Consider the following 26,851-nt stretch of genomic DNA (forward strand, 5'->3'; position numbering starts at 1 on the left):
TTGTGGGAAGATGGAAAAAGTGAACAACTGTGAGTCATTGGGATTTCATGATTGTGTATTCTTGCCGATGCCATTAAATATAGATGCTGCATGTTTAGATATCTGTTGTTGCTGCAGACGTCCAGGAGAGGATTGTGAGAAACTGCATGGGAAAATGATGTATGTCACAGCACAGAATGGCGCCATGTACAGAAATCACTTCACCTGATAAAACCGGGTGCCAGCAGTGCAAAGGTTAAAGGAGGGGGATAAGCAGAAGAGAGGGGTGTGTAGCATTTGGCTACTGGATATATTGCTAGACGTCATGTGGACTAGTTTAACAGCATTTATGATGCAATGTGCATCCATATAACAGGGTGTGTTATGTCTGGGAACTATAGGTCCCGGATAGATAAGGGTGAACCAGAACAGTTTGGGATCCGTACCAACACCTAGTGTTCGGGCGTGGACCCCGAACACTAACTTCTCCAGGAGGTCCGTGTTACTGTTCGGGTTCGGCACTCCAAACATCAGATGTTCCCCATGCTGCCATACGCATGACAGCGTGAGAAACACCGGTGACTCTGATCATTACCGCTGGTCAGAGAGCTGATTTTCTCACACTGTCAGATGACAGCGTGAGACAGCAACTCAGCTGTTAGCAGCGGTAAAAAGGTTACCTCCGGTCCCACATGTTGATGTGACATGTAATGAGTAAGTACTACTCCCATTATCCTACACCTGCTGTCGCTGATAACAGCGAGAGCAGGCACCCTTGATTGGAGTATTCATCAGTCGGCACCTGTGCTAAAAATACATTTAAAAAAAAATGACATGTGGTCCCTCTATTCTTGATAACCAGCACAGGCAAAATTGACAGCTGTGGGCTGCAACCCTCAACTGTCAGCTTTCCCATAGCTGGTTATCAAGAATAGAGGGGTCCCCACACTGTTTTTTTTTTAAATGATTTAAATAACTTAAACAGTGTGAGGTCACCCCCATTTTTGACAACCAGCCTTGCTAAAACAGACAGCTGCAGTCTGGTATTCTCAGAGTAGTAAGGGGCCATGGATATTGGCCCCCAGCCTAAAAATAGCAGCCATCAGTCACCCCAGAAAAGACGCATCTATTGTGCCAATTCTGGCACTTTGCTCGACTCTTCCTACTTGCCCTGATGTGTTGGCAAGTGGAGTAATGGTTGTGGGGTTGATCTCAGCTGTTTTATGGCATCAAACCCAGTGTTTAGTAATGGAGAGGCTTCTATAAGACACCCCCATTACTAACCCCATTGTTAAATTTTAAAAAAGACGCAGCCAGATTAAAGTTCTTTATTTGAAATAAATTACACAGACTCCTTTTTTTAAATAAAAATAAAAAACAAAGTTATATTCACCTTACACTTATTCCATTGAAGCCTTTGTCCCCAGTAAAAAAAAAAAAAATGAAAATAATAGGCAACCATATTCCTCACCTGTCCGAGGTGGAGATAAGCAATACTGTACCATACTGTAATACATCTCTGGATAACTGGTTTTCAACTGGAAAGGTGCCATGATGCAACTGTCCAGGCTGAAAGCCAGGACACATTGAGGTGCTGCGAGCACAGCTTCAGTGATGGACAGTGACATCATAGAGGTCACCACCGATCACTGTGGCTGCACTCCCACACTTCACCATGAACTGGAGCTGCATTCCCACTGGCAGTTCACTGAGCTGGGACGATGAACTACAGTGACCTCAATGAGATCACTGCAAGCACCGTGAAAAATTCTCACGGTGCTTGCGCTGATCTCATTGAGGTCACCGTAATTCATCGTCCCAGCTCAGTGAAGTGCCAGTGGAAATGCAGCTGCAGTGATCCATGGTTACCTCTATGATGTCATTGCTCGTCACTGCAGCTGTGCCTCATTGTGTCCTGGTTTTAAGCTTGGACGGTCACATCATGGAACCTTTCAGGTTGAAAAACAGTTATCGCAGAGATGGATTATGGCATGGGACAGTATTGCTAATGTTCACTTTGGACAGGTGAGGGATACGATTGTTTATTCTGATTTGTCTTTTTACAGGGGACAAGGGCTTCAATGGATTGGGTGTAAGGTGAGTATATGGTTGTTTATTATTTTCTGACTTTTACAGGGGTCAAGGGCTTCAATGGAATAGGCTTATTGTGAGTATAACTTTATTTTTTATTTTTTAATAAATGTGTAAAACAGGGTGTTGATTTTTATTTCAAATAAAGGATTTTATTCTTGCTGTGTTTATTTCCAAATTTACTAAGGGGTTAGTAGTGAGGGCATTTTATAGACCCCTCTCCATTACTAACCTCTGGGCTTGATCTCACCTAACAATACAAAGATGACATCAACCCCACAAATATTGCCCGACTTGCCACCACAGGGCAAGCGAGAAGAGCAAGGCTAAGCGCCAGATTTGGTGCATCAATTTGATGCACCATTTCTGGGGCAGCTGAAGGACTGATGTTCTTAGCTTGGGAGGAGGGCCAATTTCCCTCGCCCATTCCCTGGCTATTAATATCAGTCCTCAGTTATCTGTTTAGCCTTTGCTGGTTTGAAAAAATGGGGGGACCGTACATCATTTTTTTTCTGTGGTCCTCTCAGAAATAACCAGTAAAAGCTAACCAAATAGCTGTGAGCTGATATTAATAGCCTGGGAACCTTTAGGGATATTGCCCTCCTTCCCATAATATTAACATCAGCCCTCAGCTTTCGACTTTCTCTCTGCTGCTTATCAAAATTACAGGGGACCACCACGTATAACCAGCATTGGAAAAGCCCACGGTGTGGAGACTGATGTTAATATTCTGGGACAAGGGACAATATCCCAAAATGATCCCAGGCTGCTAATAACAGATCAAGGCTGTTTGCTTAGCCTTTCCTGATGAATTTACAGGGGGACTCCAGAAGAAAAATGACATAGGGTCCCCCTATAAATTGAAACCAGCAAAGACTAAACAGACAGCTGTGGGTTGATATTAATAGCCTGGGAAGGGGTCAGAGATATTTCCTCCCCAGGCCACCAACATCAGCTCTCAGCTGCCCCAGAAATTGAGCATCCATAAGATGCACTAAATCTGGTGCAAAGCCTCGCTCTACCCACTTACCCTTTGGTGGTGGAAAGTGAGGTAATCAGTTTGTGGTTGATGTCACCTTTGTATTGTCAGGTGACATTAATCCCAGGGGTTAGTAGTGGAGAGGCGTCTATAAGACACCCCCATTACCTAACCCCATAGCCATATTGTAAAAATGACACAACAAGAATAAAGTCCTTTATTTTTAATAAAAATCAACACCCTGTTTTACACATTTATTAAAAAAAAACCATAGTTATTCTCATGATACACCTATTCAATTGAAGCCCTTGTCCCCTTTTTTTAAAAAAAAATGAAAATAGTAGGAAAGCAAAATACTCACCTTATGCCTAATCCACCGATGCTCATGTCACCTGTAAAAAAATTTTTAAATAATAAACAACCATATCCCTCACCTGTCCGAAGAGCAGATAAGTCTCACTGTCCATGCCGTAATCCATATCTGTGATATATGGTTTTCAACATGAACGGTGCCATGATGTGACCGTCTACGCTGAAACCGAGGACAGAATGAGGTGCTGAAAGCACAGCTTCAGTGACGTGCGGTGGCCCACGCCGTTATTTTAATTTAATTCTTTATATTACACTGGGGGGACACAGCTGCTTCTGAATACAAATTCCATCTGTCTCCTGGCTACGTTGATCTCAGCGCAAGCAGGAAACAATGATGAGAGCTTCCTTTAGCAGCCGGATGGCACCAGGGAACAGCGCAAACTATACCACTTCTTCCCAGGCACCGGTACGTATCACCCTGATGACACACGGTCAGTATGAAAAACCTGACATGTTCGAACCACCATTGAATTCTATGGGTGTGCGTATGTCCGTATTTGCAGTCTTTAAAAAATGGACCGCATATGAATATAAAAAATCGCACGTGTGAAGAAGGCCTAGGACAGTGTTGTTTTTACAATTCAATCTGAAACAATTTGCAAAGGGGGATTGAAACCAAACCTCTAAAATAACAGCAAAGGAAGCCTAAGTCGATGGGGTAACAGGACATGATTTGTTTTACAGAATGGTACTTTACATGATTAAGATCTACTGATTAAAACAGGACATGATTGAGTTCTTCAGGTTGGAAAGTGTCACAATGAAGTTCTCCTGGTTGGTACATGACATGATTTAGTTCCACTAGGTGGTATATTACATGATTGAGTCCATATGGATGGCAGGGATCAAAATAGAGTTCTCCTGATTCGCAAGTGTCATGATTGAGTTTTCCTGGTTGACACGACATGATTTAGGTCTTCTGGTTGGCACATGATATGATATAGATCTTCTGGTTGGCACATGATATGATTTAGGTCTTCTGGTTGGCACATGATATGATTTAGGTCTTCTGGTTCTCCTGGTTGGCACATGATATGATATAGATCTTCTGGTTGGCACATGATATGATTTAGGTCTTCTGGTTGGCACATGACATGATTGAGTTCTCCTGTTCGGCACATGATATGATTTAGGTCTTCTGGTTGGCACATGGTATGATTTAGGTCTTCTGGTATCACAATGGTTTTACTGGGTGGCAAGTGTTAAGATTGTGTTCTCCTGACACGATTGCATTCTCCGGGTTGGCATGTATGTCCATCAGGTTCAACCAAGTTATGGGAAAAGACAAAGAAAGGGCACATGATCTAGTCTGCCCCGCCAAATTAGCTAATCATTCCCTCTTGACCACAATTGTCAATCTACTGGACCAAACATTCAGAAAACAACTTTATACATTTACTTACATTTATGTTATCTTCTCCTAAAAAAGCATCCACACCTTGTATGAAACCATCACTGGTTCCCACTGTGACCAGCCATTCAGCCGAACTATTCCACAGATTAATAGTTCTACTGGTAAAGAAGCCTCGTCTCCTCTGGAGATTGAAACTTTCTTTCTGCATGCAAGAAGGAGCGCCTCTTGTCATTTGAGGGGATTTTACTTGAAACACCTTTTGTTCATACTTTTTGTATTGGTTATTTATGAACTTGTACAAGTTAATCATGTCCTTCCACATAACTAACACTCTCCATGCCCTTTATCAGTTTTGTGGCTTTTCTTCGTACCTTTTCTATCTTCTGAGCCTACTTGCCGTGAACTGATGCCCAGAACTAAACTCCTTATTCCAGATGTGCACATTTCTACTGCTATGTGTTAATAAAATAATGCATGGCTCTATTATTAACAATATTGTGCTGGCCTTAGAAGCCGCTGATTGATATTGTGCTGTTATTTAGTCTGTGGTCTACAAGTACACTCAGATTCTTCCCTAAAAGTGACTCTCCTTGTTTCTCCACCTAGAACATATATTGGCCTCATATTATTAGTGCTGATATGATATGTACAATGTTACATTACTCCATATTGCACCTCTTCCACCTCACGGATGCCAAAATACTCAGTTTATCCAAGAAAAATATTTAGACGTGAGAGTCCTCAGTGGTTGATACCTTTGAATGGCTAACTGAAAAGATGGTAACAAATTGCAAGCTTTCGAGACTAAGTCTTAGAATTAGACTAAGTCTAAGTCTTAAGACTTAGTCTTAAGTCTAAGACTTAAGACTTAAGGTACCGTCACACTAAGCGACGCTGCAGCGATAGCGACAGCAATGCCGATCGCTGCAGCGTCGCTGTGTGGTCGCTGGAGAGCTGTCACACAGACCGCTCTCCAGCGACCAGCGATGCCGAGGTCCCCGGGTAACCAGGGTAAACATCGGGTTGCTAAGCGCAGGGCCGCGCTTAGTAACCCGATGTTTACCCTGGTTACCAGCGTAAAAGTTAAAAAAACAAACAGTACATGCTCACCTGCGCGTCCCCCAGCCTCTGCATCCTGACGCTGACTGAGCTCCGGCCCTAACAGCAGAGCGGTGACGTCACCGCTGTTGCTTTCACTTTCAGTTTAGGGCCGGCGCTTTAGTGTCAGGAAGCAGAGGCTGGGGGACGCGCAGGTGAGTATGTACTGTTTGTTTTTTTAACTTTTACGCTGGTAACCAGGGTAAACATCGGGTTACTAAGCGCGGCCCTGCGCTTAGTAACCCGATGTTTACCCTGGTTACCAGTGTAAAATATCGCTGGTATCGTCGCTTTTGCTGTCAAACACGGCGATACACGGCGACCTAGCGACCAAATAATGTGCAGACCTTCTAGCAGCGACCAGCAATTTCACAGCGGGATCCAGATCGCTGCTGCGTGTCAAATACAGCGATATCGCCATCCAGGTCGCTGCAACGTCACGGATTGCTGGCGATATCGCCTAGTGTGACGGTACCTTTAGTCTCGAAAGCTTGCAATTTGTTACCATCTTTTCAGTTAGCCATTCAAAGGTATCAACCACTGAGGACTCTCACGTCTAAATATTTTTCTTGGATAAACTGAGTATTTTGGCATATTTTTCTATCTACTGGCTAACACGGTACCAAGATATATATCTTTCCTGTATCAGTTTATCCAAGTCAGCCTGCAACTCTATAAATCCCATTTTCAATATCCTTAATGATAAAGAGGAATAATACTTGACCCAGCACTGAACTTTGGGGTCACCACTTACCACTGGAGACCATTCAGAGTAGAAGTCATTCACCACAACTCCTACGGGGAGTTACAAGAAATGATTGAGCTTTCCTGGTTGATTCATGATGTGATTGTGTTCTCCTGGATGGGATATCATATGAATGAGCTTTTCCATCTGACACATAACACAATTCCTTGGTCGGCACTTTGCTTGCTGGAGTTCTTCTGGTCATCCCATGATATGATTGCGTTCTCCTGGTTGGCATGTGACGTGACTTCTCACAGTTGGTTTTCCACCAGTTGAACGGAGGGCAACTTCTAACTAATATAAAATCCCTTTATGACCTCTTAAATTCCCAGTTGTAAATTGAAAAATGATTCTTGGAAACACGATAGTTCTATTAGCTTTGAATCTCCTTGTGGCTGATACAGTATCTCTGGTGACCGATAAGCAATGATTAGACTTGGATACCATATCTCTTGCCCTCAGTCTGATCACTATTGGATTGTTCCACCACAGTTTATGATGAGATTCTCGTACCATGACTTAGCAGAAAGCTTTCAATGCTATAAAACAACCCGCATGACCTCTGAGCCTCGTCTACTACTGAGCGGCAAAATCCATAAAATTGGCCAATGACATCAATCTCATAGCTTGCATACTTCACACTGCTTTATGCAATGGAAAGGAGTGAAATGTAACAAATCTGTATCAATCCTCATCATAATCACCTTTCAGGTCTATGAAATCTGGAGGCTGAAATAAGACAATTATTTAATACATTTTCCATTTGCAAAAGTGAAGAACATCAGTTGTCTTCTCCTTGGACCCTACGATGCTATTTCGTAAAGGGAGTGAGCGCAGGATGGATGCACTGTACGTCTCATGGCAGATTGGCTCGTGTCTTTCAGAGTAGGTTCACATGAGCCTATAAAAAATCAGTTTCATGAAAAACGTGGGATTATTTTTTTCTCACTTGTCATTCATATGAAATCTGTTTCTTATACAGCAGCTGTTAATCATTTACATGACCATTTACAGTTTCCTATGTTACAGAACTGCAATGCATCATAAAAATCAGATGTTATACTGTGGCTCCATATGGGATCTGATTTTATTAATGCACCCACAGACTTGAATGGTTGAGTCTCTTATGAGTTTCGGAAGAAACTTCTGCGAGTGGAGATTTGTTTTTCACACACGGATTTGGTCAGTGATAAAAATTGCTCATCCGCAGCGATATTGAATAACACCAGTCCGAGTGCTGTCCGTTTCCCCAGTGAATAACACCAGTCCGAGTGCTGTCCGTTTCCCCAATGAATAACATCGGTCCGAGTGCTGTCCGTTTCCCCAATGAATAACACCGGTCCGAGTGCTGTCTGTTTCCCCAGTGAATAACACCAGTCCGAGTGCTGTCCGTTTCCCCAATGAATAACACCAGTCCGAGTGCTGTCCGTTTCCCCAATGAATAACACCGGTCCGAGTGCTGTCTGTTTCCCCAATGAATAACACCAGTCCGAGTGCTGTCTGTTTCCCCAATGAATAACACCGGTCCGAGTGCTGTCTGTTTTCCCAGTGAATAACACCGGTCCGAGTGCTGTCTGTTTCCACAGTGAACAACATCGGTCCGAGTGCTGTCCGTTTCCCCAGTGACTAACATCGGTCCGAGTGCTGTCCATTTCCCCAATGAATAACACCAGTCCGAGTGCTGTCTGTTTCCCCAATGAATAACACCGGTCCGAGTGCTGTCCGTTTCCCCAGTGACTAACATCGGTCCGAGTGCTGTCCATTTCCCCAATGAATAACACCGGTCCGAGTGCTGTCCGTTTCCCCAATGAATAACACCGGTCCGAGTGCTGTCTGTTTCCCCAATGAATAACACCGGTCCGAGTGCTGTCTGTTTCCCCAATGAATAACACCGGTCCGAGTGCTGTCTGTTTTCCCAGTGAATAACACCGGTCCGAGTGCTGTCTGTTTCCACAGTGAACAACATCGGTCCGAGTGCTGTCTGTTTCCCCAATGAATAACACCAGTCCGAGTGCTGTCTGTTTCCCCAATGAATAACACCAGTCCGAGTGCTGTCTGTTTCCCCAATGAATAACACCGGTCCGAGTGCTGTCTGTTTTCCCAGTGAATAACACCGGTCCGAGTGCTGTCTGTTTCCACAGTGAACAACATCGGTCCGAGTGCTGTCTGTTTCCCCAATGAATAACACCAGTCCGAGTGCTGTCTGTTTCCCCAATGAATAACACCAGTCCGAGTGCTGTCTGTTTCCCCAATGAATAACACCGGTCCGAGTGCTGTCCGTTTCCCCAATGAATAACACCGGTCCGAGTGCTGTCTGTTTCCCCAGCGAATAACATCGGTCCGAGTGCTGTCTGTTTCCCCAATGAATAACACCGGTCCGAGTGCTGTCTGTTTTCCCAGTGAATAACACCGGTCCGAGTGCTGTCTGTTTCCACAGTGAACAACATCGGTCCGAGTGCTGTCCGTTTCCCCAGTGACTAACATCGGTCCGAGTGCTGTCTGTTTCCCCAATGAATAACACCGGTCCGAGTGCTGTCCGTTTCCCCAGTGACTAACATCGGTCCGAGTGCTGTCTGTTTCCCCAGTGAATAACATCGGTCCGAGTGCTGTCCGTTTCCCCAGTGAATAACATCGATCCGAGTGCTGTCCGTTTCCCCATTGAATAACATCGGTCCGAGTGCTGTCCGTTTCCCCAGTGAATAACATCGGTCCGAGTGCTGTCTGTTTTCCCAGTGAATAACACCGGTCCGAGTGCTGTCTGTTTCCACAGTGAACAACATCGGTCCGAGTGCTGTCCGTTTCCCCAGTGACTAACATCGGTCCGAGTGCTGTCTGTTTCCCCAGTGAATAACATCGGTCCGAGTGCTGTCCGTTTCCCCAGTGACTAACATCGGTCCGAGTGCTGTCCGTTTCCCCAGTGAATAACATCGATCCGAGTGCTGTCCGTTTCCCCATTGAATAACATCGGTCCGAGTGCTGTCTGTTTCCCCAGTGAATAACATCGGTCCGAGTGCTGTCCGTTTCCCCAGTGACTAACATCGGTCCGAGTGCTGTCCGTTTCCCCAGTGAATAACATCGGTCCGAGTGCTGTCCGTTTCCCCAGTGAATAACATCGGTCCGAGTGCTGTCCGTTTCCCCAGTGAATAACATCGATCCGAGTGCTGTCCGTTTCCCCATTGAATAACATCGGTCCAAGTGCTGTCCGTTTCCCCTTTGAATAACATCGGTCCGAGTGCTGTCCGTTTCCCCAGTGACTAACATCGGTCCGAGTGCTGTCCGTTTCCCCAGCGAATAACACCGGTCCGAGTGCTGTCTGTTTCCCCAGTGAATAACATCGGTCCGAGTGCTGTCCATTTCCCCAGCGAATAACACCGGTCCGAGTGCTGTCTGTTTCCCCAGTGAATAACATCGGTCCAAGTGCTGTCCGTTTCCCCTTTGAATAACATCGGTCCGAGTGCTGTCCGTTTCCCCAGTGACTAACATCGGTCCGAGTGCTGTCTGTTTCCCCAGCGAATAACACCGGTCCGAGTGCTGTCTGTTTCCCCAGTGAATAACATCGGTCCGAGTGCTGCCCGTTTTTTTTTCACGGTCAGCACTCTGACCGAAAATACTGTCGTGTGAACGACCATATCTCCATCATTAAAAGTTTTCAACTCTCCAGAGAATAAGTGACAACTTACGGATCATTGAGGGTCCGAAAGCAGGACCTGAGAATGATCTTCTGGATTGGCCCATCTGAATGCCACCAAGCCATTTATTTATTCTTATGCTCCTTTCCTTTGAGGCATTTTAGTTCCCCTTTCTTGGACCGGTTAGTTTGGTGGATCGATGTCTCTCCCGACTCCACCAGACACATTAGCATTTGTGTCCATGAGAAGAGAGGAGAACGATGTTCCCAGATACCTTTTGGTTTTGGATTATCTCACCTAAAAAGAAAACATTTTGGCCATTGACCATTCAACTGCCCGGTCCATCTCTTTGTTGACACTATCTATCGGTACAGATACATACTAATCAGATGGTCAGCAAGGCCCTCCGAAAATGTTGGGTTTGACAACTTTATCTAATGTACTTTGAGGTCTAAAGTTTTGAGATTCCTCTTTTTTCCCATCTTTTCATCCATATTCTCCCATGTTCGTACATTTTATGCCATACTATGTAACAATGTAGCAATTTCCACTTCCTATGAGTGAGTAGCACAGATTTCTGCTTACTGTGTCCGGTGGAGAGACGGCTTCTGCTCTTTAGGCACCTGCGTGACCGCGGACCTCGAACTATAGGAACAAGGGGCAATGACCCAAAGTGACCCCAGCACATGATGGCTGACGGCCAGTGTATCCAGTAAGATGCTCACCCATCGAGTGAACCATTTCCCTGATTGTTCTTGTCCATGACTTTGATACTGGACCAGATACAACATTGAATGTGTTTTCGCTCCATCCTGTGTTTAGCGTGAACCCCTCCATATAGAATTCTCCTTCCCATCATCCATGTTCCTCGTTACACTCCATCAGGGACAACACTCCGCTCCATAAATAGGACCATCTGTACAGCTGGCTCGTAGACACCACTCCATAGTTTTCCATTCCTTGATTAAGTCAGCTGTACGCGCGGCATTTGCCCACCGCACCTGCTCTCATTTCCTGTGCAGGGAACGCACCCACAGGCAGAAACATCATTAAATTTTGTATATACTGAAATTTGTATAACGGGAAACAAGTGTATCTGTCGTGTCGTATCCAGCACAAACTATAAACAGATAAGAACAATCCTTCCTTGTTGGGATTTATAAGGCCTGGGGCACGTAGGGAGCTGTAACTCGTCCACACTATGATCCATCTGGGTTGAGGAGGAAGAGTGTCCTTTAACTCTTTAGGGTCGTAACATTTCCTAGAGTTTGTACTGTAAGATAATCATTTGAAAAATATTCATGTGAAACTTGTCTCAAGCCCCAACATTTTACACTTGTAGTACCATGCCTCACCACAAGGAGTGCTCTTAGCACTAATGCAGCACAATAGTGCGCCAAATAGTGGAGAAAATATGTAATACTCTCATTACTATTTTTAGTTCGAGGGTTAATGGAAGTCATTGATGTCAATGTGACCCCTTGAGGCGAATCATTGGGTGCATCATAAGAACCAAAGACCGGCAAAGAGGACAACAAAACTGTGTCATAGGCATACAGATATGTGAGGGCCTAGGACAGGTGAGTGCAATGTATTTTAATATTTAACCCCTTCCTGTGTTTACAAGTCAAGACAGAAAATGGCGTAATTTTGTTTGATTCGTGAAAATGAAATCTGCAACATTTTGTAATTTGAAGCATTTGAGAAAAATCGTAAGTTGATTAGTTTCGGATCGATTCACTCATCTATAATGAGCGGTGGAAAACATCTCCACGTAGAAAACTATGGCTGATGGCATGTGTCAGTAACTAGCTATTGGCCCTCATTTATGGTATGTTATGTCTGCAAATTTACTGGACATCTAGGGGGTAATGCATCCTCCTACAGAGACCACCAAAAAGCTGTAGGGAGACGTATAGGTCGGGCAATGCTTCCTGGGAAAAGGCTCCTCAAAATGGCTATTCTCCAAGTGGAAGAAACCCAGCTCTCTAGTGCCACCTATTGGAGGTAGCCTGCCCGATCCCTTGTTTTTCTACGTCAGCATGGAGTAGATGCCCCCCAAACCTTCATTTGCCCAGCCAATGTTACCCAATTCTGCACTGACAAGGGACAAGAACCCTGAAGCACATTTCTGAAGATGGAGGTAACTCGGAGAAGTCAATGGTTTAATATGCGGGAAGACTTGTTAAATGGTTGCACAATGACTTAATGGACTGCAGGTGGCGCTATAGAGCATCCTTCTTCCTCTTGGAGGTGAGCTAATTTGCATACATGTCTGAGTAATTTGTAGGGATGAGCGGACCCGTGGAAGTTTGGGTTCTGGTACTTGACCCGAATTGTAGTACAAAGTTCGGTTTGGGTAGCGGAACTGTACCCGAATTTGAACCAGAACCGAACTCTGTCTCTCTAAACTTTGGAGAGGTCCGTATTCTGCGTTTAGCACTCGACAGTGACTGAACAGTATGAACCACAAACTTTTAAGTTCCGGTTGGCTCGTCTCTAGTAATTTGCTATAAAACACATTTGATGGAAAGCCCAATAAGGTAGGAGGCAAGCTGAGGGCCACTATTCACACAATGCCCAAAGCCACGCAAGGTCCACACCGCTAACACCGCACTGGCCACATGGGGCAATCGGACCTGTATGAAAAGCTAATTACTACCATAGACTTGTGATAGTTGAGGGCCCTGTTGGAGATGTTGCATTGGGGCCCATGAGCCTCGTGTTACACCACTGACCTGTATATATATATATATATATATATATATATATATATATATATATGTATCCCGGAGCATGGTCTGCAGCTTGCTCCTTCCTGCAAATAAGTCACCTTGAAGCTGATACAAAGAATGTTTTTTACAACTGCTTACGACAAACCTGAAACATTTAAAACAGAAGAAATGTCCCCGGCGGCATCTGAGCCAAAACATGGAAGTTCATGAGTAAAGTCAGGTGAGGCTGGAGAAAGATAAGTGCCGAAGTGCAAGGCTGTCTGTGTGAACGCAGATCTACTAGCCTGATACCGATCACAGCAAATGGACGGAAGTCCTTTACTAGAGTTTTCACACAACTTCACATTCCATCACCGAACAGAATGTTCTAGATATTCTGGGGCCGGTGTATAATGGGGTGATGAACACCGAGGGTCCATAACTACTGGTAAGAAGAAGAAATGTGTTGGCTACTGAAAGGCATCCAAGGATGTATCTAAGTCAGCTGCAACTAAAATGTTACCGATGTAACCAGATCAAGGAAACACTTTCTGGTCAATGGGGGCAGTTACTTTTTTCTGCATTGCGTGCCTTGTGCAATAACTGAACTTCTCAGAATTAAAAATCCTGTGCCGATACAAAATAAGCAGGGGATGATGGGAGATTTCAGCTCTGCGGACTGTGATCTGTGGATGAAGCAATGACCGCCATACAAAATAAGCAAATAAGCTGGGGATGATGGGAGATTTCAGCTCTGCGCACTGTGATCTGTAGATGCAGCAATGACCGCAATACAAAATAAGCAAATAAGCCGGGAATGATGGGAGATTTCAGCTCTGCGGACTGTGATCTGTGGACTCTGCAATGACTGCCAAGCTTGTGGTCTTTGTCTTCACTATCTTGCTTCCTCCATTGTGTTGCACTCCATCTCCGGATTCTTCCTCCTCATCATCATACTTCATCTTCCCTTCAATCTTTGTGATGTCCAGATGAAATCTGGTTCCAATTCCCAAAGATTTAAAAGATTTACCAAACTATATAAAGAGTTGACAAAATATCTCTTTCTTTTCCTGATTTGCATCTGCTGGAACAATGTGAAGGTGTCTGGACGTAAATTAAAGGCATTTCCATTTGTCATATGATGAAGTGAATGGGGCTGAGGCTTCCACTCCATGGGCCAGGAGAAACCAGACTCCCTTCATCCAAGCTCCTGGCACGACGTAAGTAAAAAAAATGTAACCCGTGTTCCTGTCCAAGCACCTCTGTAAAACAATCTCATGGTATTCTGCTAATTGTGCACTGCTTCATCCAGATCACTAATATGTTTACATCTGGCAACGTATAGAATCCCGGGACTCGAGAGATATGAAACGTCGGTGCAAACGCTGATTCTGCAATAATATGATCCGGCACGGTCTTTGCACTTCACCACTAGATTTTCTCGGAAAAGTCGGAATGGCACCAATTCCCTCAAAACTTTGAAACTGAATCCAATGCTTCCCTGCTGGCTTTGTCAAGTGGCCTGTGGTCAAAGACTGTAATTGTGGCCTCTCGGAATAAGAAAAACAGACAGCAAGCCATGAAGGTTGCAGACAGCGAACCAGCGGAGGAGAAAGCGCTGGAAGGGATTTGATGCTGCTATTAAAAGTTGGCACTGGATGACATCTCTGACCATGCTAAGATCCGAACGTCCATTGTATGAGCTGAAGACGACTGACCTTGGAAGAGGATACAAAAACTCAATAAACCCGGAAAAGCAAGCCAATGGCTGGAACGCTCAGAACGAGATGTTCGGAGACCAAGTCCTGTAGTGCTACGAGTGAAGACCAATGTGCAGACGGAACCATTGGATCTCAACATGTCAGCTCTTTTGTTCCAAGAAGAGATAATAGATTTAATTTTGTGTATTGGAAAGATATCCATGCTCAGCTAAAGGAGCATGCGTGCCTATGAGGAAATTGGGAGGAGTAGCTTCTAATAAGCATTTACCAAATGCATCTCAGCATGCTTACCCACAACCTCTGCCCCTGTATGTTCACTTGCCTTTATCTTATATGTGCTCCAAATTGCAAAGTGAAAGTAGTCTAAAGCAATAGATATACAGCTGCAATTTTACATGTAGCCACTAGTGGCCACTGCAGTGTCATAAAATTTAAAATGAGCTGAGTACTGGCTTTGCTGGCACCTTGCTAGAAAGTGATCCTGAAACTGGGGATAGTCACCACTACAGTCACCTGAAAATCTTAGCAGCAATCTTGCAAATCTAGAGAGATTTAACAGTAAAGAATATAAAAAAGTTGTCTTTTTATTATTATTATTATTATTATTATTATTATTATTATTATTATTAATTTATATAGCACCATTGATTCCATGGTGCTGTACATGAGAAGGGGTTACATCAAAATACAAATATCACTTACAGTAAACAAAACTAACAATGACAGACTGGTACAGGGGGAAGAGGACCCTGCCTCCACGGGCTTACATTCTACAGGATTAAGGAGACAGTAGGTCGAGGGTTGCAGTAGCTCCAATGGTGTTGAGGAGGCCGTGTGGTCTTTACAGTCTGTAAGCTTCTTTGAAGAGATGGGTTTTCAGGTTTCTTTTGAAGGATCCAAAAGTAGTGGATAACCGGATGTGTTGGGGCACTGAATTCCAGAGGATGGGGGATATTCGGGAGTAGTCTTGGAAGTGATTGGGTGAGGAGCGAATAAGCGTGGAGGAGAGGAGGAGGTCTTGGGAGGACCGGAGATTACATGAGGGAAGATATAGAGAGATTAGTGTGGAAATATACGGAGGAGAAAAGTTATGGATGGCTTTGTAGGTCAGTCTGGAAACGCTGGGAAATTGGGAGCCAGTGAAGGGATTTACAAAGAGGGGAAGCAGGAGTGTAGCAAGAAGAAAGATTAATTAGTCGGGCAGCAGAGTTAAGGATGGACTGGAGGGGTGCGAGAGTGTTAGAAGGTAGGCCACAGAGGAGTATGTTGCAGTAGTCGAGGCGGGAGATGATTAGGGCATGCACGAGCATTTTGGTAGAGTGTGGGTTGAGGAAAGGACGGATTCTGGAAATATTTTTGAGCTGGAGGCGACAAGAGGTGGCAAGAGCTTGGATGTGCGGTTTGAAGGACAGGGCAGAGTCAGGGGTTACTCCGAGGCAGCGGAGTTTGGGGACAGGGGAAAGTGTGATTTCATTTATTTTAATAGATAGATCAGGTAGGGAAGATATGCGAGATGGAGGAAAGATAATTAGTTCAGATTTGTCCACATCGAGCTTGAGGAAGCGAGAGGAGAAGAAAAAGGATATGGCTGATAGACACTCTGGGATTCTGGACAGCAGAGAGGTGACATCTGGACCCGAGAGGTAGATCTGAGTGTCATCGGCATATAGATGGTACTGGAAGCCATAGGACCTTATGAGTTGTCCCAGGCCGAGTGTATAGATTGAGAAGAGTAAGGGTCCTAGGACGGAGCCTTGAGGGACTCCAACAGAGAGAGGGCGAGATGAAGAGGTAGTGTGGGAGTAGGAAACGCTAAATGTGCGGTTGGCAAGGTATGAGGAGATCCAGGATAGGGCAAGGTCTTTGACCCCAAAGGAAGAGAGGATCTGTAGTAGGAGGCAGTGGTCAACTGTGTCGAAGGCAGAGGACAGGTCTAGGAGGAGGAGTATAGAGAATTGTCTGTTAGCTTTGGCTGTAAGTAGGTCGTTAGTAATTTTGGTTAGGGCAGTCTCAGTGGAATGGTTGGGACGGAAGCCAGATTGTAGGTTGTCGAAGAGAGAGTTAGATGCAAAGTGAGAGGAAAGTTCAGCATGGACGTGCTGCTCAAGGAGTTTGGAAGCAAATCGGAGCAAAGATATGGGGCAATAGCTGGACATAGCGCTTGGGTCAAGGGATGGCTTTTTAAGGATAGGTGTGATTGTGGCATGTTTTGCAGCACCCCAGAGTCCTGGTCGCTGCAGTAACGTCGCTCTGCCACTAAGGGGGGCGATGTTGCGTCTGATTGCACTAAAGTAGTTCACCTGACCAGGTAACACACACTACACTTCGCACTCCGGCCACCAGGGGGAGTGGTTCTATCTAGTAGGCCACTCCTCACACTCTGGTAAAACTGGGGGTTGGACAGGAAGACAGGGAGAAGTAACTAGGAAGAGCTAGAGAGAGGACCTGTCAGGGATGGGATCCTGACAGATTCCTAAGAAAGGACAAAGAGAGAGAAAAACGGGAATACAGCAAAGAGGCGATAGGACCAGAAGGAGTCATGCTGTAAGATCGAGGCAACATCCTTCTGAGGCGCAAACAGTCGGTGGCCGGAAAGTAAGAGACTTTAAGCATTACTTCAAACCACGGCAGGACAGTCAATTATAGGTTGGCTGTCTCACTGAAACACCTAAGCAGACAACGGAGGCAGCTGTGGGAGAGGGGCGACTCTAGGGTCCCGGAAGAACTCCAGGCCTACCCCGTCATACGGGTGCGTCCTAACCATATCATCTGGGGGACGGAGAGAACGAACATCAGAGACAGACAGAATCAGTTGTGAGGACTATCCTGGGGAGCTCAGCAAGGAAGGACTACAACACACAGGTGCTAGAAGGTAGACACTGATTCCCACCTGCAAAGGGAACTCCTGATGTGCCGTTGGACCGGCCGGTCTCAGCCAGCCCTGTTAACAGTGCTCTGGATTGGGTACCTCCAAACCTTCAGTAAAAAGGTAAAGAGACTGCAACCTGGTGTCCTCGTTATTTACTGCGACCGGTACTGCACCGCACTACCACCACCATCCACACCTATTATTGGGCGCCCCTCAGCAGGGTCACAGACCGGGTCTAGCCACCGTGACAACCCCAGAACAGAGACTTAGAGGCCCGGTACCGGGTACCCCTCGGCCCTGCGGCAGTGGGGGCGCTGCAGTTTGAAGGCAGAGGAGAAGGTACCAGAAGTTTGTGAAAAGGTTGAAGAGATGGGTTAGGGATGGGATTAGTGTGGTGGTGAGGATGGGGAGGAGGTGGGATGGGATGGGGTCAAGTGCACAAGTGGTGAGGTGTGATTTTGTGAGAAGATGAGCAAGCTCCCCTTCAGAGATTTTGGAGAGTGAAGTTATGGGGTTTGGGCATTGGTCTCCCATACAAAGGGGGTGTGGTGGTTGGACAACAAAGACTTGCCTTGTTTGGTCTATCTTATTTTTGAAGTGCATGGCAAAGTCCTCGGCAATGATTAGGGAACACGGAGGGGGCAGTGGTGGGCGGAGGAGGGAGTTAAAAGTGTTGAACAACTGTTTGGGGTTGTGGGATAAGGAAGATACGAGGGTTGTGAAGTGTGTCTATTGATTTGTCGCACTCTGCTATGCATGACAGGGGCGACCGTGTCAATAGTTGATGTAAGAGTGGCATCGTAGAAAGCAGTGGCAGTGTCTGTGTCGTGGAGTGAGGATATAGAGGACAGTGGTAGGATAGAGTCAGAGAGTGTGTGGGTGTCTAAGTGTGCGAGGTTCCTGTGTGGGTGCGCATGGTGCTGGACATGGGTGACAGGTGAGGAGGACAGTTTAAGTTATATTCATGTGTAATGTGTGCATTGTACTCTACGTTGCACAATGAAAATGGTCAATATAAAACTGCAATTTTACATGTGGCACTAGTAGTCCACTGCAGTGTTATAAACTATAAAATGAGCAGTGAAAAACAAAGATAGTAAGTGAGTGGTTGAGACCACATGGAAAGTCTGGGGAGTCTGTGATTTCCAGACAGGCTGTAGACAGAAGAAAGTCAGAATCAGAAAGATACTGGGGAGAAGCATGATTGAACTGAGGTTCGTGTGTGGTACTCTAGGATAAGATTATGAGGATGGTTGAAGAAAAGTGAGTACTGGCTGTGCTGGCACCTTGCTAGAGAGTGACCCTGAAACTGGGGATAGTCACCACGACATTCACATGCAAATCAAAGCAGTGACCTTGCAAACAGAGAGGAATTTCACCATAAAGAATATTAAAAAAAAGCTGCTGCCCTTTTTATTATGTAATGAACAAACAATATTGACATCAATTTGTGAAATCCTTTTCAGTAAAGTAAAACGTAGCTGGCACTTGGTTAGAATTGCATGCACCTATGCCTGGGAGTGGGATCCTTTGACTTCATCACAATGGACAGAATGTAACTTAATAGCAATGTAATCTAAGAAATATAACTTTTGTCCTTTTGTGGGGGATTGTAAAAACGGGTAAGCTTCTCGTGTCCCTTCTGGATGAGATCATACAAAAGATTAGTTATCTGGTTTATGGCATCTGTAAGAACACAGACGAGATAACACAAGGACGACGGACCATAAATACTCTGATGATGGACAATACAGAATATCTCCATAGCAATAAAAGATTGGAAAAGACAGAAAAGAGACGGAGAAAAAGGATTCTGTATTCGTGAAGCATAGAAGAGGGATTTTCTCTGCTCAGCTGCAATACTGTAGGTTTGGCCAGTTTACATTGGTCCTAACCTCGAAAACCAAAATGTTCATTTCCTAGAAAGTCAATTTGACATTCCACATTCTTTAGTTCTGACTCATTTGTCTTTATTGTCAAAATTCCCAACACTTCTGGACACTATATAAACCCCCAAAATCTAAAAATATCAGTGTAAAATGTCTCATCCAGTTCAAAGACGTCTCACATTTTAAGAGGCTTTCAAACGATGTAAAAGAGAACAGGAAGTGAGTGCCGCCCATGACATAAAGGAATGTTCTAATAATGGTAACTAATTAATGTAATAAAATATAATAATGCGGTCGTACAAATGTGCAAATACTCAACGTTATAAAACAAATACAAAATAACAGTATCATGTAAATCATTCAAGTATTGCTCATTATATCCAAACTATCCATAAGGCATTATAATATTGGATAGAGATGATGGACCAAAGCATAACTGGAATCATAGACCAATAACACACGAACAGTATCAAAAAAAGGTTTATTTTTGCTATAAGTACAAAAATGCAGTACAATATTGCCCTTGATCTATGTATGCAAATAAAGACAATACATTTTTGTTTTATCAGATTGCAATTGGATTCGTCCTCATTAATATCTTTTCCAGCATGGATACTTGTGGGCAGTGTCTGTAGAAACTTGCCTAGTTTTGTGCAATATGTGGCCATAGTGTCGATCACGTAAGGAGTGAATAATGCAGCTTTGTAAAATGCGCAGACTATGATCCGTCCTCTTGAGACCTGTTCTCTGCACTCTTGCTGCTTGGTTAGGCTGTTGTGGAGTCTGTGGCCGCACAAGTCTCTCTGCTGCAATACTCAGGAGACTGTGAACTGTAAATATTGACCAGTTGTCTTCCCAGGTGTCTAAATTTGTTAAGCTGCCTGGTTACATAGTGTCACTTCCATCTATGTAATTGTTGAGTAGCTGTTGAGAAGTACCATTCAGGACCCTGGGAAAGTTGGGAAGATGATGTCTCATGGAGGAAAAGTCTTTTAAGAAGAACATTTTTTTTGCAAGTGCATTAGAAGGAAAGGCTGTGATTGATTTCAGCAGAAGAAACCTCAAAGCCTCTGTCACCCAGCAGCCATTCACTCACAGTTTATAAAAGGCGCCGCTCCCATCATAGAATATTTCCTAAAACAAAGCACAACAAAGAGAAATGTTCTTTATGACATTTTTCCAGCTGAGGTGCCGCGGATATTGATGTGATCGCACATGCAGCCATCCCAGGCATCCCTTTGAAAGGAACAGGAAATTTACGTTTGTTAAATCAGTTGAAGATGTCTGAACTGGTTCTCATTTCTGTAAAGAAGCTCAAGACATTTGTCCAGACACAAGTCCAGGTCTGCTGCTCCTCCGGGTGATGGTCCTCCCAGGAGCCTGTACTGCTCACTAGAAAGAATCTGCAGTATCTACATTTTATCTTTGTATAATATAACATATAACATTGTATCTACGGTATGTATAATATAAAGCATACAGCAGTATCTACAATGTATCTATAATATAAAGCATACAGCAGTATCTACAATGTATCTATTTATCTATAATATAAAGCATACAGCAGTATCTACATTGTATCTATCTATAATATATAAAGCATACAGCATTATCTACAATGTATCTATAATATAAAGCATACAGCAGTATCTACAATGTATCTATTTATCTATAATATAAAGCATACAGCAGTATCTACAATGTATCTATTTATAATATATAAAGCATACAGCAGTATCTACATTGTATCTACTATATAATTGTCTAAGGGTCACTTCCGTCTGTCTGTCTGTCACGGATATTCATTGGTTGCAGCCTCTGTCTGTCATGGAAATCCAAGTCGCTGATTGGTCGCGGCAAAACGGCCACGACCAATCAGCGACAGGCACAGTCCGGCAGCAAAATGGCTGCTCCTTACTCCCCGCAGTCAATGCCCGGCACCCTCTCCATACTCCCCCCCCAGTCAGCGCTCACACAGGGTTAATGGCAGCGTTAACGGACCACGTTATGCCGCGGTGTAACGCTGCTATTAACCCCATGTGACCAACTTTTTACTATTGATGCTGCCTATGCGGCATCAATAGTAAAAAGATCTAATGTTAAGAATAATTAAAAAAATAAAAAATAGTTACATACTCACCGTCCGTCGGCCCCTCGGATCCAGAACTGGCCTTTCCCGCTCCTCGCGACGCTCCGGTGACCGCTCCATGCAAGCGGCAGGTTCCGGTGGCAAGGATGGTAGGCGAGAAGGACCTGCCATGACGTCACGGTCATGTGACCGCGACGTCATCACAGGTCCTGCACGAGAAGGACCTGCCATGACGTCACGGTCATGTGACTGCGGCGTCATCACACCCTGGGACCGGAAGCTGCCGCCTGCACCGCACACAGGCGACAGAACTACAAGGGGCCCTCGCAAGGTGATCATATGTTTATTTTTTATTTTTTAACCTGTGACATACGTGGCTGTGCAATATACTACGAAGCTGGGCAATATACTACGTGACTGGCCAATATACTACATGGCTCTGTGCTGTATACTACGTCACTGGGCAATATACTACGTGGCTGGGCAATATACTACGTAACTGGGCAATATACTACGTAGCTGGGCAATATACTACGTGACTGGCCAATATACTACATGGCTGGGCAATATACTACGTGGCTCTGTGCTGTATACTACGTCACTGGGCAATATACTACGTGGCTGGGCAATATACTACGTAACTGGGCAATATACTACGTGGGCTCTGCAATATACTATGTGGACATGCATATTCTAGAATACCCGATGCGTTAGAATCGGGCCACCATCTAGTCTATAATATAAAGCATACAGCAGTATCTGCAATGTATCTATTTATAATATAAAGTATACAGTAGTATCTACAATGTATCTATTTATCTACTATATAATTGTCTAAGGGTCACTTCTGTCTGTCTGTCTGTCATATTCATTGGTCGCAGCCTCTGTCTGTCATGGAAATCCAAGTCACTGATTGGTCGCTGCAAAATGGCCACGACCAATCAGCGACGAGCACAGTCCGGCAGCAAAATGGCCGCTCCATACTCCCCGCAGTCAGTGCCTGGCGCCCTCTCCATACTCCCCCCCCAGTCAGCGCTCACACAGGGTTAATGGCAGTGGTAACAGACCGCGTTATGCCGCGGTGTAACGCTGCTATTAACCCTGTGTGACCAACTTTTTACTATTGATGCTGCCTATGCGGCATCAATAGTAAAAAGATCTAATGTTAAAAAAATAAAAAATAGTTATATACTCACCATCCGTCGGCCCCTCGGATCCAGAACCGGCCTTTCCCGCTCCTCACGACGCTCCGGTGACCGCTCCATGCAAGCGGCAGGTTCCAGTGGCAAGGACGGTAGGCGAGAAGGACCTGCCATGACGTCACAGTCATGTGACCGCGACGTCATCACACCCTGGGACCGGAAGCTGCCGCCTGCACCGCACACAGGTGACAGAACTACAAGGGGCCCTCGGAAGGTGAGTATATGTTCATTTTTTATTTTTTAACCTGTGACATACGTGGCTGGGCAATATACTATGTGACTGGCCAATATACTACGTGGCTGGGCAATATACTACATGGCTGGGTAATATACTACGTGGCTGGGCAATATACTACGTCACTGGGCAATATACTACGTGGCTGGGCAATATACTACGTGGCTCTGTGCTGTATACTATGTCACTGGGCAATATACTACGTGGCTGGGCAATATACTACATGGCTGGGCAATATACTACGTGGCTGGGCAATATACTACGTCACTGGGCAATATACTACGTGGCTGGGCAATATACTACGTCACTGGGCAATATACTACGTGGCTGGGCAATATACTACATCACTGGGCAATATACTACGTGGCTGGGCAATATACTACGTCACTGGGCAATATACTACGTGGCTGGGCAATATACTACGTCACTGGGCAATATACTACGTGGCTGGGCAATATACTACATCACTGGGCAATATACTACGTGGCTGGGCAATATACTACGTAACTGGGCCATATACTACGTGGCTGGGCAATATACTACGTGGCTGGGCAATATACTACGTGGCTGGGCAATATACTACGTGGCTGGGCAATATACTACGTGGCTTGGTAATATACTATGTGGGCTGTGCAATATACTATGTATATTCTAGAATACCCAATGCGTTTGAATCGGGCCACCATCTAGTTTATAATATAAAGCATACAGCAGTATCTACAATGTATCTATTTATCTATAATATAAAGCATACAGCAGCCAAAGTATATTACACAGCACGACGACGGAGGCTTAAGGCAAGGAACAGGTTAAACTTTATTACACTTTTCAACATAAACACACACATGATATAAAAGGGTTACAACAACCGCACTGGGATTCTGTTCTTTCTACTTGGTGTCCAGCAGGGCCGGACTGGCCATTTGGCAATTCTGGCAAATGCCAGAAGGGCCTGTCTGGTTGTGGGCCGCCTTGCTGCTGCATTGTTAACAAAATCTGTGTTATCAGGACACCCATACTGTTAAGAGTTGTGACGGAGCACAAAGTCGCTGACTCCTTTACTTACCCAGCAGGCCACGGGTATCATGAGACATATTGGTCTTGTAGTAAATCTTGCTTTCCTCCATCCAGGGTAATATTAGTAATATTTCCCATCTGGTGCTTGGTGACGAGGACAACATGGGTCTGTGTGATTTCAAATGTCAGGGCTGAATTTCAGCCCCAGTCCGTACCTGGTGTCCAGTATGGGTAAGGGGGCAATAATTGTCGGCTTCTGATTATCTCACCAGACAGACATTGCTGATTGTGTTATTTTTGTCCCCAGTGACGTCCACATTATATTTCATCACACATTAGGCTCTGCCTCCTGCTTTGAATACTAATTGATCTATACCCTTTCTGTAGGTGCTTTAGGAAGCCATCCGAAATCCACGGCAAAATGTCGCATTTACCAACGGGGGTCCAATATACTGTAACTGCAAACATGAGCTCATATGCAGCCTACTACGTCTGAGTGTGCGCCTCCTGTAGGGGTACATACCCGAAAATGATACACGGCAGAACGCACGTCCGCTCTGCTGTCACTGTTATAGTGTATGTTCCCATCGGTAAATATGTCTGGACCCCGTTTTGCTGGGTATTTTGGACATGTGCAAATGTACGGAGGAAGGTGCTGTGGTCAGATGAGACCAAAGTTTAACTTTTGGCCACCAAAGTAAATGTTACGTCTGGCACCAAATCAACACAACTCCTCACCCCAAAAACACCATCCCCACAGTGAAACACGGTGGTGGCAGCATCATGCTGTGGGGATGTTTTTCGGCAGCAGAGACAGGGAAAATGGTCCTGATAATTTATTTCTGCTTTTCTGGTGTTATTGCACATTTATTAATCTAATCTGCTGTTTCTGTCTGTAATTTCACTCTTGTTGTAAGATACCAGATTGCATATCCGTCCCTGCTGTTCCTGAGTCGCCTTACTCCTGCCGCATCCAGTGCATACAGCTCCTCTTTCACATGTGTAGACCTGGACTTTATCAGTCCTTGCACAATTCAGCCAGTCCAGATCTGCTGCATCGTCTCCTCTTGTCCGTGCTGCTCACCCTGACCTATGACTTACAGGATCCTTCTCAGCAGGTGAGCCCATAACACAACATGACCTTAGAACGTTACTAGTGTTCAGTAATGTTAATTTAATCTGATTTTAACAAACCATCCATAGCCTGATCTCTGGGGGCAATGACCTGACCCCGGTGACCCGGACCCCTGCGAGCAGCTGACAGCAGACTCATTGCGAATGTCCGAGGCCTCCACATAATGCACTCAGCACGCTCGGCGCAGCAGCTGCATCTGCAAAAGAGCAAATGGGATCAAAATTATTAAAATCAAAGGCTGTAAAATCTAACGACAGTGGAAATGGATGCCAGAAGCCGTTTTATTGCACATGTGCAGCTTTCTGGGTGGAAATCAGTAGTGGATTAATGGAAATAGCAGAAAGGGAGAAATTCTAAACAAGCCGACCCTGAGATGATTTACATTGCAAGGCATACAGCATGTGAGTCCATCATAAAGGGGACATCACTTATCTTAAAGGGGTTGTCTCATTTTCGTAAATGGTTATAATTGCTAAATTTCACAACTTTGCGATTCACTTGGAACAAAAACCATCTCAGTTCTCAGGAATAGAATGATTCTTAATTAATCGGTTCATTGCTCATTGCCTCGGTTACCATCCACCTCTGCAGTCTATCAGAGGCATCTTTGGCATGAAGCGCAGCGCTTACAAGTCCTATGCTATAAAGCTTTCAGTGCTGCTCTGACGCAGGCTGGACCACTGGATCCGCACGGTTTCACTGTCCTCGCACTTCTGATGCTGCGCAATCAAAGCTGTCTCTGGTTTCAGCATGAAGGAACATTGGCGTTCAGTTCACACCGGGCCGTTGGTGCGACCGTCAATCTTCAGGAGTGCACTGCCCTCCAGCAAGCAAAAAGGTCTTCACCTGTGCCCATCGGTCCAGTCGCTGGAGCGCTCCTCACTGCACCATTTTATGCATTTTCTGGCGCCAGCGCAGGAGGAGCAGATGGACAGAGTAAGATACCAAAGATGGCGCAGTGAAGATCGTAGAGGCAACCGGACCGAAGAACAAAACCAGACCACAGCAGGGTTGCATGGCGGGACAGGTGGGTATTGTTATTTTTATTATTATTTTTTCCATATCTTCATTTTGCTCCAGGGGTTTGAGAATCTTAAAATCGAATTTCTTGGCCAAATTTGAATTTTTGCGGATTTGCTCATCACTAATGGTAGATACTGGGGGTCTGTTGACAAATACTGGGGTTTATTGTGACTGGCACTGGCGGGGCGCTGTGGCTGACAAGGAGTGGGGAGACTGTTACTAGAAGCAACGTGGCAGGAATTGGGGGACTTATAGCTGATCCTTAGGGGCAGGTGGCTGTACCTTGAGCATTGACGAGTACTTTGACTAGTCATGGTGAGAATATTGTGGCTGGTACTGTATGATGGGCACATTGTGGGAAAACAGGCAGATCATGAAGAGTTCACCTCCTTGCAAAGAGGTTCTGCAGCAGCTGCAGCGCTGATAGGGCACAAACCGCCTTGCAGACTATTTTATCACGTTCAGTAGGGGTCATACATAAGTGTAGACCATAATCAGCCGTGGCGTCCTGCTGCAGGTTCATGGTTACAGATGACCCTTTCCATCCTCCCGAATGGTCTCTAATGATATCTGGTGGCAGAATACAAGACCCTTATTAAACATGGCCGACTAATTGCTCCAATCTCTGGACTGAGAGGGAACCACGTATCTCTGCTGATCATTAGCTCTGATTTATAACTGATCCGCTTGCAACAATGTTTCATTGTAAT

At 45.0% G+C, this 26,851-nt stretch overlaps 2 long non-coding RNA genes across 2 annotated transcripts in view; one reads left to right on the top strand and one right to left on the bottom strand.

Annotated features, from left to right (window-relative positions):
* Positions 1-1,955: 1,955 nt before the first annotated feature.
* Positions 1,956-25,031, top strand: LOC143786045 (uncharacterized). The gene is made up of 3 exons (XR_013218222.1): positions 1,956-2,004; positions 11,689-11,827; positions 24,901-25,031. It is a non-coding gene; the product is annotated as an uncharacterized LOC143786045 (long non-coding RNA).
* The window catches only part of LOC143786044 (uncharacterized), a 54,073-nt gene continuing 52,126 nt past the window's right edge, over positions 24,905-26,851 (bottom strand). Inside the window, exon 3 of the long non-coding RNA XR_013218221.1 lies at positions 24,905-25,314. This is a non-coding gene — a long non-coding RNA (uncharacterized LOC143786044). The remainder of the gene's footprint in view (positions 25,315-26,851) is intronic.

Source organism: Ranitomeya variabilis, chromosome 7 (assembly GCF_051348905.1).
Source record: "Ranitomeya variabilis isolate aRanVar5 chromosome 7, aRanVar5.hap1, whole genome shotgun sequence".
NCBI lineage: Eukaryota > Metazoa > Chordata > Amphibia > Anura > Dendrobatidae > Ranitomeya > Ranitomeya variabilis.